Source organism: Sminthopsis crassicaudata, chromosome 1, assembly GCF_048593235.1.
Source record: "Sminthopsis crassicaudata isolate SCR6 chromosome 1, ASM4859323v1, whole genome shotgun sequence".
In the NCBI taxonomy this organism is placed as follows: Eukaryota; Metazoa; Chordata; class Mammalia; order Dasyuromorphia; family Dasyuridae; genus Sminthopsis; species Sminthopsis crassicaudata.
In genome coordinates, this window is record NC_133617.1 from 681,645,806 (window position 1) to 681,662,459 (window position 16,654).

At 32.2% G+C, this 16,654-nt stretch overlaps 1 pseudogene; it reads right to left on the reverse strand.

The window, feature by feature from the left end:
• Window positions 1-9,275: 9,275 nt before the first annotated feature.
• LOC141555726 (large ribosomal subunit protein uL6-like) lies at window positions 9,276-9,830 on the reverse strand (annotated as a pseudogene).
• Between the last annotated feature and the right edge of the window lie 6,824 nt (window positions 9,831-16,654).

Below are 16,654 nucleotides of genomic sequence, written 5' to 3' on the forward strand. Positions count from 1 at the left end.
ATAAAGTTTCTTTTTAAAGAATTCTGAGAAGTTAAAAATTTTAAAGTTAGTGATAAAAATTGTGCATGTCACTATAGTTTGTTCACGTTTAGATCTACCAAGGAATCAAATTAATATAATTACATATCAGAACCATCTAATTTTTCATAAATTAAAGAAAAAATTTAGTTTATTTAACCACTTTCCTCCTCATATATGCTTAATATTAAAAAAATCTTGTATTAGATTAACTTCACATATAGATTTACTGTTTATTATAGTACAAGTATAACTTTGACATAAAAATTGACACATACAATTTTTGAATGCATTTTTTTCAATACAAGCCACCATACTGATCTCTAATTTCATATCATATGACCTCTGAATCACAAAAAATAAAAAAAAAAAAGTTCTCAAAAAATAGAATCAAAAGAAAAAATCAAACCCATGTGGGAACAGAAAAAATATCTCATTATTGTCATCCTGTCTGAAAGTGTATTTGTCCTTAAGTTTTTTTCAGTGAATGCACAAAATGTGAATTTTCATTCTAATATTGATATAACAGGACCTGGAAAAAGATTATGGGTGATTCTTGTGTCACCAGTCACTGAAGTACCAAATACTGTCTGACAAATTTATAGTTGATGTCTAATTATTGGTCACAATTCAAGAATAGAAATAAATATTTTCAGTCAAAAAAAGGATCATGTCCCTGAAGTGCAGTATCTATTTTGCTCGCAAAGTATCAGGCTCATTTGGAAAGAATATCATTTACAGTGTCAAGAGATGGGGTTCTTGAGGATTAATATTGTTGCCAGTATTATCTTACCAACAACTAAGTAGGAAGTAAAATAAAAAGAAATTCCATTTAAAATAAAGACAATATAAAATACTTATGACCCTGCCTGCCAAGTCCATACATCCCAAAAACATAGTCCCAAACACACACACACACACAACACACAACACACACACACATAATATCACACACCCTTGAAGAGCATGTCCCAATGATAAATACAGCATTTCTCAAATATTTAGGTAGCTTGGGAAGATATATATATGTGTGTGTGTGTATGTGTGTGTGTATCTCCAATTGATAAATCATATAAAGAATATGATCACTCTTTCCCAATGATATGATGATATACCTAGAGAAACTTAGAATTATCATACATATGTTTGCTTGAAGCAATTAACAACTTACCTAAGTTGCAGGATATAAAACAAATGCACACAAACCATTAGCATTTTTATATATTACTGACAAAGTCCAGAAGCCAAAGATAGAAAGAGAAATTACATTTAAAATAACTGTAGACAAAATACGTGGTTGTCTACCTTCCAAGAAAAACTTAGGAACTATGTGAATACAAAACACTACTCACAAAATAAAGTCAGATCAAAACAATTGGGAAATGTCAATTGCTCATGGGTAGGTTGAAATAATCTAATAAAAATTCAATTCTGCCTAAATAGGTAAGTTGTGAAGGTAATGGAATATTACTATTCTATAAACAATGGTGAACAAGCTGATTTTGGAAAGGCCTTACAAGATTTATATAAACTGATGCTGAGCAAAACAAGCAGAACCAGGAATACATTGTACATAATAACAGTACAATTGTGCAATAATCAACTATGAAAGATTTGATTCTTCTTAGTGGTTCAGTGATTCAAGGCAATCCCAATAAACTTTGTATAGAAAATGCCACCTGCATCCAGAAAAAAGAATTAGGGAGATTGAATACAAATAAACACCTGCAATGTCCAGTTCTTTTTTTCTTTTTCTTTTTCTTTTTTTTTTTTTTTTTTTCTCTCCTGTTTTATTTCCGTTTTGTTCTGATTTTTCTCTTCCAACATGATTCATACATAAATGTGCATTTAAATTAAAGTTAAGTGGACTTCTGGCCAAGATGGCAGCATGGAGGCAGACAGCTGCTTGAGCTCCGTGTTTTTTCTCAGGATTTACTTCATGGCAAGCCTAGGAGTTAATGCTTGACTGGAAAAGAAACCCACAAATAATCACCAATAGACGACATCCTTGAAATTTGCCAGAGAAGGTCTGTGTTTGCTCTGGGGAGGGTCAAACAGACTGGGGGCAGACTGAGGGCAGGCAAGCCAGAGTGTGACAGACAGCTTACACAGCTCAGACCTGAGGGGGGAGGGGTACGATCTCTGCCCTTTCTGCAAAAAGACATTTACCCCAGTGTGGATATTCCGTCTTAGCATCGAGCCAGGAGCAGCAGAGAGGGTGTAAACACTGGAGGTAAAGAATAAAACCCCTGGGCCTGGAACATGATATTCCAAAAGACTATGGAACTTGGTATGCAGCCAAGAATAACTTACCCAGCAAAAACGAGCATCATTTTCCAGGGAAGAAGATGGACATTTAACGAAATAAATGAATTCCATCTATTCTTGATGAAAAAAACAGACCTACATAAAATGTTTGATCTTCAAATACAGAACTCAAGAGATTTCTAAAAAGGTAAAAAGAAATCTTGAGAACTATATTTCTTCCATAAAAATATGTAAAGAACATATGTATAATTTGTCCTAGAAACTAGAGGTGGAAAGAAAATTATATTATAAAAAAGTGTAAAGCGGTGGTACTACATCTCATGAAGAGGCAAAGGTAACCGATTATATCTGAGAGAAAGAAAGGAGGGAGATGAACATAGTGTATATTAATAGACATATTCGATTTATGGTGAAACTTCTTCCACTTCATTGAAAAGTGAGAGGGAAGGAGAAAGCTAAGGGGAAGGGAATACAGAAATTGTGAGGAAAAGGGGTAAAATAAGTGGAGGAACTTTAAGGTGGGGGAGGAATACTAAAAAGGGAGGGCTGTGAAAAGCAAGTGGTGTTCACAAGTTAAATACTGGGTAGGGGGGTAAGAGGGAAGGAAAGGGGAAAAGCATAAGCAGGGGTTAACAGGATGGCAAGCAATATAGAATTAGTCATTCTAACCATAAATGTGAATGGGGTAAACTCCCTCATAAAGAGGAAGCAGTTAGCAGACTGGATTAAAAGTTACAATCCTATTATATGTTGTTTACAGAAAACACACCTGAAACAGGGTGATACATTCAAACTAAAAGTAAAAGGGTGGAGCAGAATCTACTATGCTTCAGGCAAAGCCAAAAAAAGCAGGGATAGCTATCCTTATCTCAGATCAAGCAAAAACAAAAAGTGATCTAATTAAAAGAGATAAGGAAGGGCATTATATCCTGCTAAAGGGTAGCATCAATAATGAAGCAGTATCAATATCAAGCATATACACAACAAGTGGTGCAGCATCTAAATTCTTAAAAGAGAAATTAAGAGAACTGCAAGAAGAAATAGACAGCAAAACTATACTAGTGGGAGATCTCAACTTTGCATTGTCAGAATTAGATAAATCAAACCACAAAATAAATAAGAAAGAAATCAAAGAGGTAAATAGAATACTAGAAAAGTTTGATATGATAGATCTTTGGTGAAAGCTAAATGGAAATAGAAAGGAGTATCCTTTCTTCTCAGCAGTTCATGGAACCTATACAAAAATTAATCATATACTAGGGCATAAAAACCTCAAAATCAAATGCAGTAAGGCAAACATAGTAAATGTATTCTTTTCAGACCACAATGCAATCAAAATTACATATAATAAAAAGCCAGGGGAAAATAGACCAAAAAATAATTAGAAACTAAATAATCTTATACTAAAGAATGATTGGGTAAAACAGCAAATCATAGACATAATTAATAACTTCACCCAAGAAAATGACAATAAGGAGACATCATACCAAAATGTGTGGGATACAGCCAAAGCAGTATTAAGGGGAAGTTTCATATCTCTAGAGGCCTACTTGCATAAAATAGAGAAAGAGAGGGCCAACCAATTGGGCTTACAACTAAAATTGCTAGAAAAGGAACAAATTAAAAACCCTCAGACAAACACAAAACTTGAAATTCAAAAAATAAAAGGTGAGATTAATAGAATTGAAAATAAAAAAAATAAAAAAAAACTATTGAATTAATTAATAAAACTAAGAGTTGGTTCTATGAAAAAACCAACAAAATAGACAAAAGTTTAGTAAACCTGATTAAAAAAAAGAAAGAGAAAAAGCAAATTGTTAGTCTTGAAAATGAAAAGGGAGAACTCACCACTAATGAAGAGGAAATTAGAACAATAGTTAGGAGTTACTTTGCTCAATTTTATGCCAATAAATTCAATAACTTAAATGAAATGGAAGAATACCTCCACAAATATAGCTTGCCCAGATTAACAGAGGAAGAAGTAAGTAGTCTAAATAATCCCATCTCAGAAAAAGAGATAGAACAAGCCATTAACCAACTCCCTAAGAAAAAATCCCCAGGACCAGATGGATTTACATGTGAATTCTACCAAACATTTAAAGAACAACTAACTCCAATGCTATATAAACTATTTGAAAAAATAAGGATTGAAGGAGTCCTATCAAATTACTTTTATGACACAGACATGGTACCTAAACCAGGTAGATTGAAAACTGAGAAAGAAAACTATAGACCAATTTCCTTAATGAATATTCATGCTAAAATCTTAAATAAGATATTAGCAAAAAGACTTCAGAAAATCATCCCCAGGATAATACACTATGACCAAGTGGGATTTATACCAGGAATGCAGGGCTGGTTTAATATTAGGAAAACTATTAGTATAATTGACCATATTAATAATCAAATTAATAAAAGCCATATGATCATCTCAATAGATGTAGAAAAAGCATTTGATAAAATCCAACATCCATTCCTACTAAAAAAAGTTTGAGAGTATAGGAATAAATGAACTATTCCTTAAAATAATAAGGAGCATATATTTAAAACCTTTAGTAAACATCATATATAATGGTGATAAACTAGAACCTTTCCCTGTAAGATCAGGAGTGAAACAAGGTTGCCCACTATCACCATTACTATTCAATATAGTACTAGCAGCGCGAGACTCATCAATAAGAGCCGAGAAAGAGATTCAAGGAATTAGAGTAGGAAATGAGGAAATCAAACTATAGCTCTTTGCAGATGACATGATGGTATACTTAGAGAATACCAAAGACTCTGCTAAAAAGCTATTAGAAATAATTCAGAATTTTAGCAAAGTGGCAGGATACAAAATAAATCCACATAAATCCTTAGCATTTTTATACATTATCAACACAATCCAACAGTAAGAGATACAAAGAGAAATTCCATTCAAAATAACAGTCAATAGTATAAAATATTTGGGAATATATCTACCAAAGGAAAGTAAGGAATCATATGAGAAAAATTACAAAACACTTGCCATAAAAATAAAATCAGATTTAAATAATTGGGAAGACATTCAGTGCTCCTTGGATAGGCCGAGCGAATATAATTAAGATGACAATACTCCCTAAACTTATCCATTTATTTAGTGCTATACCAATCAAACTCCCAAGAAACTATTTTAATGACCTAGAAAAATTAACAACAGAATTCATATGGAACAACAAAAGGTCGAGAATTTCAAGGGAAGCAATGAAAAAAAAAATAAATGAAGGTGGTCTAGCTCTACCTGATCTAGAACTATATTATAAAGCTACAGTCACCAAAACCATTTGGTATTGGCTAAGAAATAGACTAGTTGATCAGTGGCATAGGTTAGGTTCACAGGGCAAGATAGTGAATAAAAATAGCATTCTAGTGTGTGACAAACCAAAAGATCCCAACTTTTGGGATAAGAATTCATTATTTGACAAAACTGCTGGGAAAACTGGAAATTAGTATGGCAGAAACTAGGCATGGACCCATATTTAACACTACATACTAAGATAAGATCAAAATGGGTCCAAGATTTAGGCATAAAAAATGAAATCATAAATAAATTGGAGGAACATGGGATCGTTTACCTCTCGGACTTGTGGAGGAGGAAGGAGTTTTTGTCCAAGGGAGAATTAGAGACCATTATTGATCACAAAATAGAAAATGTTGATTACATCAAATTAAAATTTTTCTGCACAAACAAAATTAATGCAAACAAGATTAGAAGGGAAGTAACAAATTGGGAAAACATTTTTACAGTTATAGGTTCTGATAAAGACCTCATCTCCAAAATATACAGAGAATTGACTTTAATTTATAAGAAATCAAGCCATTCTCCAATTGATAAATGGTCAAAAGATATGAACAGACAATTTTCAGATGATGAAATTAAAACTATTTCCACTCATATGAAAGAATGTTCCAAATCACTATTGATCAGATAAATGCAAATTAAGACAACTCTGAAATATCATTATACACCTGTCAGATTTGCTAAGATGACAGGAACAAATAATGATGAATGTTGGATGGGCTGTGGGAAAACTGGGACACTGATGCATTGTTGGTGTAGTTGTGAAAGAATCCAACCATTCTGGAGAGCAATCCGGAATTATGCCCAAAAAGTTATCAAAATGTGCATACCCTTTGACCCAGCCATACTACTACTGGGCTTATATCCCAAGAAAATATTTAAAAAGGGAAAGGGACCTGCATGTGCCAAAATGTTTGTGGCAGCCCTTTTCATAGTGGCTGGAAACTGGAAAATGAATGGATGTCCATTAATTGGAGAGTGGTTGGGTAAATTATGGTATATGAATGTTATGGAATATTATTGTTCTGTAAGAAATGACCAACAGGAGGAATACAGAGAGGCTTGGAGAGACATATCAACTGATGCTGAGTGAAACGGCAGAATAAGGGATCATTATCCACTTCAACAATGATACTGTATGAGGATGTATTCTGATGGAAGTAGATATCTTCAACATAGAGAAGAGCTAATGCAATTCCAATTGATCAATGATAGACAGAATCAGCTACATCCAGAAAAGGAACACTGGGAAATGAGTATAAACTGTGAGCACTGTTTTGTTTTGTTTTTCTTCCCAGATTATTTTTAACTTCTGAATACAATCCTTCCTTTGCAACAACAACAACAAAATTTGGTTCTGCACATATATATTGTACCTAGCATATACTATAAGATATTTAATATGTATGGGAATGCCTGCCATCTAGGGGAGGGGGTGGAGGGAAGGAGGGGAAAAACTTGGAACCGAAGGGAGTACAACAGATAATGTTGTAAAAAAAAAAAAAAAAATTACCTATGCATATGTACTGTCAAAGAAAATGCTATAATTACAAAAATTAATAAAAAAAAAAAAAAAGAAAAGAGAGGAAAATAAATAAATAAATTAAAGTTAATTTAAAAAGCTAATTCATCTAAAAGGGTATAGGATTGTTGATATTTACAGAAGCTCATTTTAGGTTAGTAAAGCAGTTAAAATTGAGAAAATGCCCCTTATTTGGTCAGTGGTTGAATAAGCTCTGGAAGGAATACTTCTATACCATAAAAAGTTATAAGCACAATGCTTTCAGAAAAAGCAGAGAAGATCTATAAAATCAGCAAAGTTAATAAAACATAATCAGAACATTGTACATGGTGATAGGAGTATTTTAAGGATAACTAATTATGAAAAACTTCTCTACTTTGACCAAGATAATTTCAAAACCAATGTTGGGGAAAAATGTTTCACCTCCAGAAAGACAATGGATAAATTCAAAATGCAGATTTATCCATAACTTCTTTATTTTTCTTGTTTAAATTTTTATTTGTAACTTCTTTTGCAATATGACTAAAATAAAACTTTGTTTTGCCTGACTACTTATCACATTGCTTGATTTTTCATGAAAAGGCTAAAGAAGGGGCAAAGAGCAAAAATTTGCAACACAATGTACAAAAAAAGAATGTTAATAATTAATATGTAATTGAGAAATATTTAATGAAACAATTAGAAACTATTTTCAACAAAAATTGATAAAAATATTTCAGATACACTGGGAGTTGACTATTAACTACTACATAGAATTCCCAATCCTTCTATTTTTGTCCACCTACATTTTTGATTTCCTTCACAGGCTAATTGTACACTGTTTCAAAGTCCAATTTTTGTTGTACAACACTAACTGTTTGGGCATGTATACATATATTATATTTAACTTATACTTTAACATATTTAACATGTATTGGGCAACCTGCCATCTGGGGGAAGCAATAGGGAGAGGGGAGAAAGTTGGAACAAAAGGTTTTGCAATTGTCAATGCTGAAAAATTACCTATGCATAAAGTTTTTGTTAAAAAAAAATAAATATTTCAGATAATGCCATTGAATACAGGCGGAAACTGAAGATAAAAGAGATTTTGACTTGTCTACCATCACACACCAATATCAGGGCGCAGATTCAAATTCAGCTCTTTCTTGACCTCAAGAGCAACTTTTTAGATTTGTTAAGATAGTCTTGTACAGTCAGAAGAGGAAGCATTGGACACAGATCAGCATTGCATCTTAAACACTCAAGGAACTTATTGCTTATAATTTAGAAAAAAGCAATATGATTTCCTGGATTGAAATTTATGTTGGGCATAGAATATGGATTAAATAGATTATCAGGTTCTCAAGAATTGAATTCTGACAATAACTTGCAATCATTCATACGATAATGAAAATGAAGGGACATCTAAAGAGACTGATGCAGCTCTATAGGCCTCTTTGATGAGCTCAGATTTTTAAAAGACAGATAAAGCAAGAAAGGATTTTATAACCAATGATGACTATGAAAGATTGACACAAACACTTAAAAGTATTATCAGGAAAGATAAAAGCCCAGACAAGGACAACCAAAAGGTCGTTTTTGACTTTGCGCAAACGAAATTGAACAAGGAAGGAAATGGACTTCTTTGTGCCAAAGAAAAGAAAATTACATTTCTTTTTTTCTTTAGACTTTTCCAATAATAGGAGTGATCTTTAAACTGAAAAAATTAGACCATGAAATTATAGGTTAAGAAAGGGAAGGAACCCAAGAGTTATCTAGTCTGCCACCTTTTACAGTTCATGAAACTGAAGACCAAAGACATTAAATGACTTCCTAAAAGTGAAAAAGGTAATAACTGACAGAGACAGGAATATTCTACTTACAAATCCATTACTCTTTCCCTTATATCAAGCCTAGATTGGGAAAAATAATAATAAAGCAGTACCCAAACTCTCCAAAGAACTTAAATTTCCCACAGGGAACTTTAAATTTCCTATATTACAGAGAACAGCACCAATTGTCAGTGTGATTATATCACCACTATCAGTAATTATTGAGAATTTTTTTTTTTTAGTTTTGACAAAAAATAGTTTTATTTTGACATCTGAATAAGTTTTGACTCCTGAGGACTTGGCCTTTGACATCTTTTCCAACATATTTGTCATCTTATCATACTGTGACTTTCTCAGAAACAAAGATACCATCCAAATTTTTTCTGATACCCTTGTTTTTGAGTCTGGTGGCTTGCTGAAGCAGAGCAGCTGAATTTGATACAAGTTCAATATTATTTCCTTCAAGATTTATCTCAATTTTAGGGGGCTTGAGAAACAACAAAAGCAATACCTGGTCTCACATGTATTTTCGGATATATTTTACACCCCACAATTTCTGATTTCAATAAGTGAGCCATCGTCTTGAATAACACATTGATTGGGAAGTGGATGTACACAGACGTGATCTTGTAACAAAATCCCAGGATAATGCCTTTGATTTTTTCTACATGGCTGCAGATTATGCATAAGGTTGCAAGTTCTTTGCAATAGCCCCACTACTTGTCCATATGAAGCCTTTTTTTCTTCTTTCCAAGGACACTAAACTCCATATTGATGTAGTTGAAATCCCTGTGGAGGACTCCTCTGGGGTTCTTCTTGATAACTGTCTGACCCTGAAGAAAGAAGTCAGCATTCCTCAGAATGTTGACTGGTTTCTGAGAATAGTTTTCATTTTAGAGATGAATGGGCTAAAACTCTTAAGCTATTAAGAAGCCAATAAAATGAAGCTAGGCAGAGATATTCTTTTAACTTTTTTTCATGACTTAAAAAAAGATACAGGACTATAATTTTGATGTTGTTAATAAAAAAAATTTAGAGAGGAATTTTAAACAATGATTTTTTAATAACTAACTAAATAAATAAATTAGAAGTTATGAAAAACTGGTATAAATATAGTAAGAATAAGTCATGATAATTTATTTAACATCATTAATCTGCTATCCAAATCTAATCACAGATTTACAACCTGGTAATTTCTACCTAATCACAAAAATTTACCCCAAAAGATAGACTTCACCAAAGGAACATATAGCAAGACCCCACAAGAGCACAGGCATAATGACTTTGTCCTGAACAGAGCATACCCAAGTAATTAGTCAGAAAACTTATCTTGGAGTTATTACCAGGTCACTAGATAATTTCCATAAACTGTGAAGTTCAGTTAAACAAATATTAAAATGGGATAGAGTGCAACTCATTTGATTATTTGGATAATAATTACTTCTAAGTGAGGAGACACTAGCACATGACTAATGCTTACTGAGAAATAAAAATTACCCTTCTTGTAACATTAAGCCTGAGATATTCTAAAGTACAATTAAATGAGTAGTCTGCCATATCCTACCTCAATTATTTTCTTTATTTCATTTTTATAAACTTTCTTTTTTATTTATTTTTATTTTGTTTTTATGATATTTCAATAGGAAATTCTTTTTTTTTAAATTTTTTTTCACTTGATACAAGTAGATTTTATCTATTTCCAACTGTCTGCTTCAGGTTTTTTTTTTTTTTTTAATATAAAATGGGAATGTTAACAGAACCTATTTCACAAGGTTGTGGTGGGGATGATATCATATTTATAACTCACTTAGCACACTGCCTGGTATTCTTTTCATGCATATTCAGTTCATTCTTTTCCGTATATCCTCAAAAATCCTTTTAGATCATAGATTGCATACAAGTATAAACTCACAAAAAATAGGCCTAGGTTCATTTTCAACTAATATTAAGAATTCATAACATGAAATCTTCTTCATTCCATGGATTTAAATATCAAATCAAGCACTTAACTGTTTGTGTGGTTCTGGGGATTTTTATTTTCTTCAAAGCACCCACTTGTGATATTGTTGCTTCAAGGGTCAAATGAGACCAAGCAAATATTTATTAAATGCTTATTCTGGTAGAATAAAAAGACTAAAAAAAAGAAACAATTCCAAAACTCAAAAACTTTTGTATTTTTTCAAGATTAGCATTATGTAAATAACTATGTTGAAAATATTAATAAAACAAGCACATTTTTGCTAGTCCCAGTAGCAGCATAGGAGGATATAAGATTAATGTGATTTGGAATTCACATTACAATAGGCATAGATAGTCTTTTTTTAAAGCTTTTTTATTTTCAAAAGATATGCATGGATAATTTGATAACATTTACCCTGCATAGCCCTGCATTTCAGATATTCTCCTCCTTCCCCATAACCCTTCCCCTGGATGGCAAGAAAATCAATCTATGAAAAAATAAAATAAAATAAAATAAATAAATAAATAAAAATAAATAAATAAATAAATAAATAAATAAATAAAAGAAAACCAATCTATATTAAACATATTAAAATATATGTTAAATCCAATATGTATAAATATATTTATATATAATTATCTTGATGCAGAAATAAAACAAGTTAAAAAAAAGAAAGGAAATGAGTAAGAAGACAAAATTTAAGTGAACAACAAAAAAAGAGTGAGAACTTTATGTTGTGATCCACTTTCGGTTCCTCTTTCTGGGTATAGATGGCCTCAATTATCTTATTGTTGAGTCACATTCATCATAATTGATTGTTGTTTAATATTGATGTTTCTGTGTACAAGGATCTCCTGGTTCTGCTTTTCTTAGCCTCAGTTCATATAAGTCTCTTCAGGCCTTTATGAAATCATCCTGATGATCATTTCTTATACAACAATAATATTCCATAACATTCATATACGATAACTTATTCAGCCATTCTCCAACTGATCCACTCAGTTTCCAGTTTCTTGGCACTACAAAAAGGACTGCCATAAACATTTTTGCACATGTGGGTCCCTTTCCTTCCTTTAAGATTTATTTGGGATATAGGCTGGCTCAAAGGGTACGCACAGTTTGATAACTTTTTTAACATAATTCAAAATTGCTCTCCAGAATGGCTAGATCTGTTCACAGTTCCATCAACAATGTATTAGTGTCCCAGTTTTCCAACAACCCACCCCCTCTCTTTGGCCTTGTCTTTTCCTGTCATCTTAGCCATTATTAGAGGGATGTAATGGTATCTCAGAGTTGTCTTGATTTTCATTTCTCTGATCAATAGTAATTTAGAGCACCTTCTAATATGATTATAACTAGTTTTAATGTCTTCATTTGAAAATTTTCTGTTTATATCCTTTGACCATTTATCATTTTGAGAATGGCTTGGATTCTTATGTTTGAGTCAATTCTCTGTATATTTTAGAAATGAAGCTTTTATTAGAACCCATAAATGAAAAAATGTCATTACTATTTTTTCTAGATGTGTAAAATAAATTCTTAAGAATTTGCTTGCTAAAGCACCAAATAAATAAATTAATTTAGGGACTATTGTCAATTTTATTATATTCATTCACCCTACCCATGATCACTTGATATTTCTCATCTGATTAGATTTGGCTTTATGTGGAAAGTGTTTTGTATTTGTGTTCATATAGTTCCTGACTTTCCCTTGGCAAAAAGATCCCAATATTTTATAATATTCAGCTGTTATTTTGAAAGGTATATCTTTTTGTATCCCTTGCTGCTGGAATTTATTGGTAATATATAAAAATGCTGATGTTTTTTGTGGATTTATTTTGTATCCTGAAACTTTGGTAAAGCTGTGAATTGTTTCTAGTTTTTTAGTCAATTCTCTAGGGTTTTATAAGTATTCCATTATAAATGCCAGGAATATGATAGTCTGTAAGGCAAAAGAACTTGGAATGCAGCCAAGAATAAACTACCCAGTGAAGCTTATCATTTTCTTCCAAGGAAGAAGATGAACATTCAATGAAACAGGTGAATTCCATTTATTCCTAAAAACAAAACAAAACAAAAAACAAAAACAAAAACAAAAACAAAAAGCAAACAAACAAACAAAAAAACTAGAGCTAAAAAAATTTTGAGCTTCAAATATAAAACTCAAGAGAAGCATAAAAGATAAAAAGAAGTCTTGAGAACTGTATATCTGTTACAGGCATAAATAATGTGTATAATTTGATTTTACTGTTATAATATAAAAAAGGGAAGTAGAGTGAAAAGGGATTGTATCAGAAAAAGGGAAAAGGGGAGATAAAAAAGATGAAAGAGGCAAAGGAAACCTATCATAACTGAGGGAATTAAGGGAGAGGGAGGAACATTGTGTGAATCTTACTCTCATCAGATTTGACTCAAAGAGAAAATATTAGACATATTTGGTTTATAGACACACTTCTCTCACCTCATTAAAAAGTGGGAGAGAAAAAGGGAAAAGGAAAAGAGTAAGCTAAATAAAAGGGAACACAGAAAACAAAACAAGGTAAAGTTATAAGAAAAGGGGAGGGATTCAAAGGGGTGGGAGGGATTCTAAAGAGGGAGAGCTGCATGAGGCAAGTGATGCCCATAAGCTTTGTAAAGGGCTGAAACTCTGAGTTGATGTACTGAGGTTGTCCAACTGAGCACTTAGGGCTAATTACCAATTGGATAATACTCTATTAACATGTGCTTGGAAAATGTACCTTCCTACTATTCTGTGTGGTTTCAATTTTTTGGTGTATACAGAGAATTGTGGGGAGGATTAGGGGGTGTACTAAGGCAAGTCAGAGTCACGTTTGGCTGTAGAAGAGAAAAAGGAAGGTCGAGGACATCCTGTGTCTATTCTAATTCACTTTTACCCCTAAAGATCAAGAATAAAGACCAAGGACTTTTGCTTATTCTGACTCTGGCTGATTCTGGGGCATCCAGGGTGCTAACTTGGTCTTCACAAATTTAATACTGGAGAGAAGGGTAAGAGGGGAAAGGAAAAGAAAAGTATAATCTGGGGATAATAAGATGGCAGGAAATACAGAATTTGTAGTTTTAATTGTAAATGTTAATGGGATGAACTCTCCTATAAAACAGAGGCAGATAGCAAACAGGATCAAAAGGCAGAATCCTACAATATGTTGTTTGCAGGAAACACACTTAAAGGAGGATGATAGATACAGAGAAAAAATAAAAGGCTGGAGCAGAATCTATTATGCTTCAGGTAAAGTTAAAAAAAAAAGCAGGGTTAGCCCAATCAAATATTAAACTTGAAATTCTAAAATTAAGAGGAGAAGTTGATAAAATTGAAAGTAAAAAAAGTTATTGAATTAACAAATAAAACTAAAGAGTTGGTTTTATGAAAAAAAATCAATAAAATAGGCAAATCTTTGGTAAATCTGATTAGAAAAAGGAAAGAGCAAAATCATATTGTTAGTCTTAAAAATGAAAAGGGAGGGGGCAGCTAGGTGGTACAGTGGATAAAGCACCAGCCTTGAATTCAGGAGGACCTATGTTCAAATCTGGTCTCAGACACTTAACACTTCCTAGCTGTGGGACCCTGGGCAAGTCACTTAACCCCAGCCTCAGGGGGGAAAAATGAAAAGGGAGAAATTTCCACCAAAGAAGAGGAAATTAGAACAATACTTAGGAGTTATTTTCCCCAACTATAGGCCAATAAATTACATAACCTAAGTGAAATGGATGACTACCTTCAAAAATATAGGTTTCCCAGATTAACAGAGGAGAAAGTAAATTGTTTAAATAGTCCCATTTCAGAAAAAAAACAAATAAAACAAGCTATTAATCAATTCCCTAAGAAAAAATCCCCAGGGCCAGATGGATTTACATATGAATTCTACCAAACATTTAAAGAACAATTTACTCCAATGTTATATAACTATTTGAAAAAATAGGGAATGAAGGACTTCAACCAAATTCCTTTTATGGCACAAACATAGTACCGATACTTAAACCAGATAGGTTGAAAACAGAGAATGAAAATTATAGACCAATCTCCCTAATAAATATTGATGTTAAAATCTTAAATAAAATATTAGCAAAGATATTACAGAAACCATCCCCAGGATAATACACCATGATCAAGTACGATTTATACCAGGAATGCAGGGCTGGTTCAATAATAAGAAAACTATCATCATAATTGACTATATCAATAGCCAAATTAGCAAAAATCATATGATTATCTCAACAGATGTAGAGAAAAGCATTTGATAAAATCCAACATTCATTCCTATTAAAAACACTTGAGAGTATAGGAACAAATGGCCTTTTCCTTAAAATAATCGGTAACATCTATTTAAAACCATCAGAAAGCATGATATTTAGTGTGGATAAACTGGAACCATTCCCAATAATATCAGGAGTGAAACAAGGTTGCCCACTATCACCATTACTATTCAATATGGAATTAGAAATATCTTTCACAATAAGAGTTGAGAAAGAGATTAAAGGAATTAAAGTAGGTAATTAGGAAAGCAAATTATCACTCTTTGATGATGCTATACTTAGAGAACCCCAGAGATTCTACTAAAAAGCTATTAGAAATAATCCACACTTTTAGCAAAGTTGCAGGATACAAAATAAACCCACAAAAGTCATCAGCATCCTTATATATCACTAACAAAATCCAACAGGTATACTTACAAAGAGAAATTCCACTTAAAGTAACTGTTGATAACATAAAATATTTTGGAATCTATCTGCCAAGGGAAAGTCAAAAACACTTTCCACACAAATAAAGTCAGATCTTACCAAATGGAAAAATATCAAGTGCTCTTGGATAGGTCGAGCAAATACTACATGACAATTCTACATAAACTAATTTATTTATTTAGTGCTATACCAATCACACTCTCAAAAACTATTTTAATGGCCTAGAAAAAAATAACAACAAAATTCATCTGGAAGAAAAAAAGGTCAAGACTTTCAAAGGAATTAATTAAGAAAACAAACATATAGATGAAGTTGGCCTAGCTGTACCAGATCTAAAACTATATTATAAAGCAACAGTCACCAAAACCATTTGGTATTGGCTAAAAAATAGACTAGTTGATCTGTTGAATAGATTAGGTTCAAAGGGCAAAACTTTAATAACTTTAATAATGTTGTTTTTGAACAGCTTTGGGGATAAGAATTCACTGTTTGACAAAAACTGCTGGGACAATTGGAAATTAGTATGGCGGAAACTAGTCATTGACTCACAATTAACATCATACACCAAGATAAGGTCAAAATGGGTTCATGATCTAGGCATAAATAATGAGATCATAAATAAATTAGAAGAACATAAGATAGTTTATCTCTGAGACTTATGGGGGAGGAAGGAATTTGTGACCAAGTAAAAATTAGAGATCATTATTGATCACAAAATAGAAAATTTTAATTATATCAAATTGAAAAGCTTTTGCAGAAACAAAATTAATGCAGACAAGATTAGAAGGGAAACAATACACTGGGAAAACATTTTTTTACAGTCAAATGTTCTGACAAAAGCCTCATTTCCAAAATATGTAAAGAATTGACTCCAATTTATAAGAAACCAAGCTATTCTCCAATTGATAAATGGTCAAAGAATATGAATAGACAATTTTCAGATGAAGAAATTGAAACTATTTCTAGTCATATGGAAAGGTGTTCTAAATCAGTATGAATCAGGGAAATTCAAATTAAGTCAACTCTGAGATTCCACTATACAACTCTCAGATTGGCTA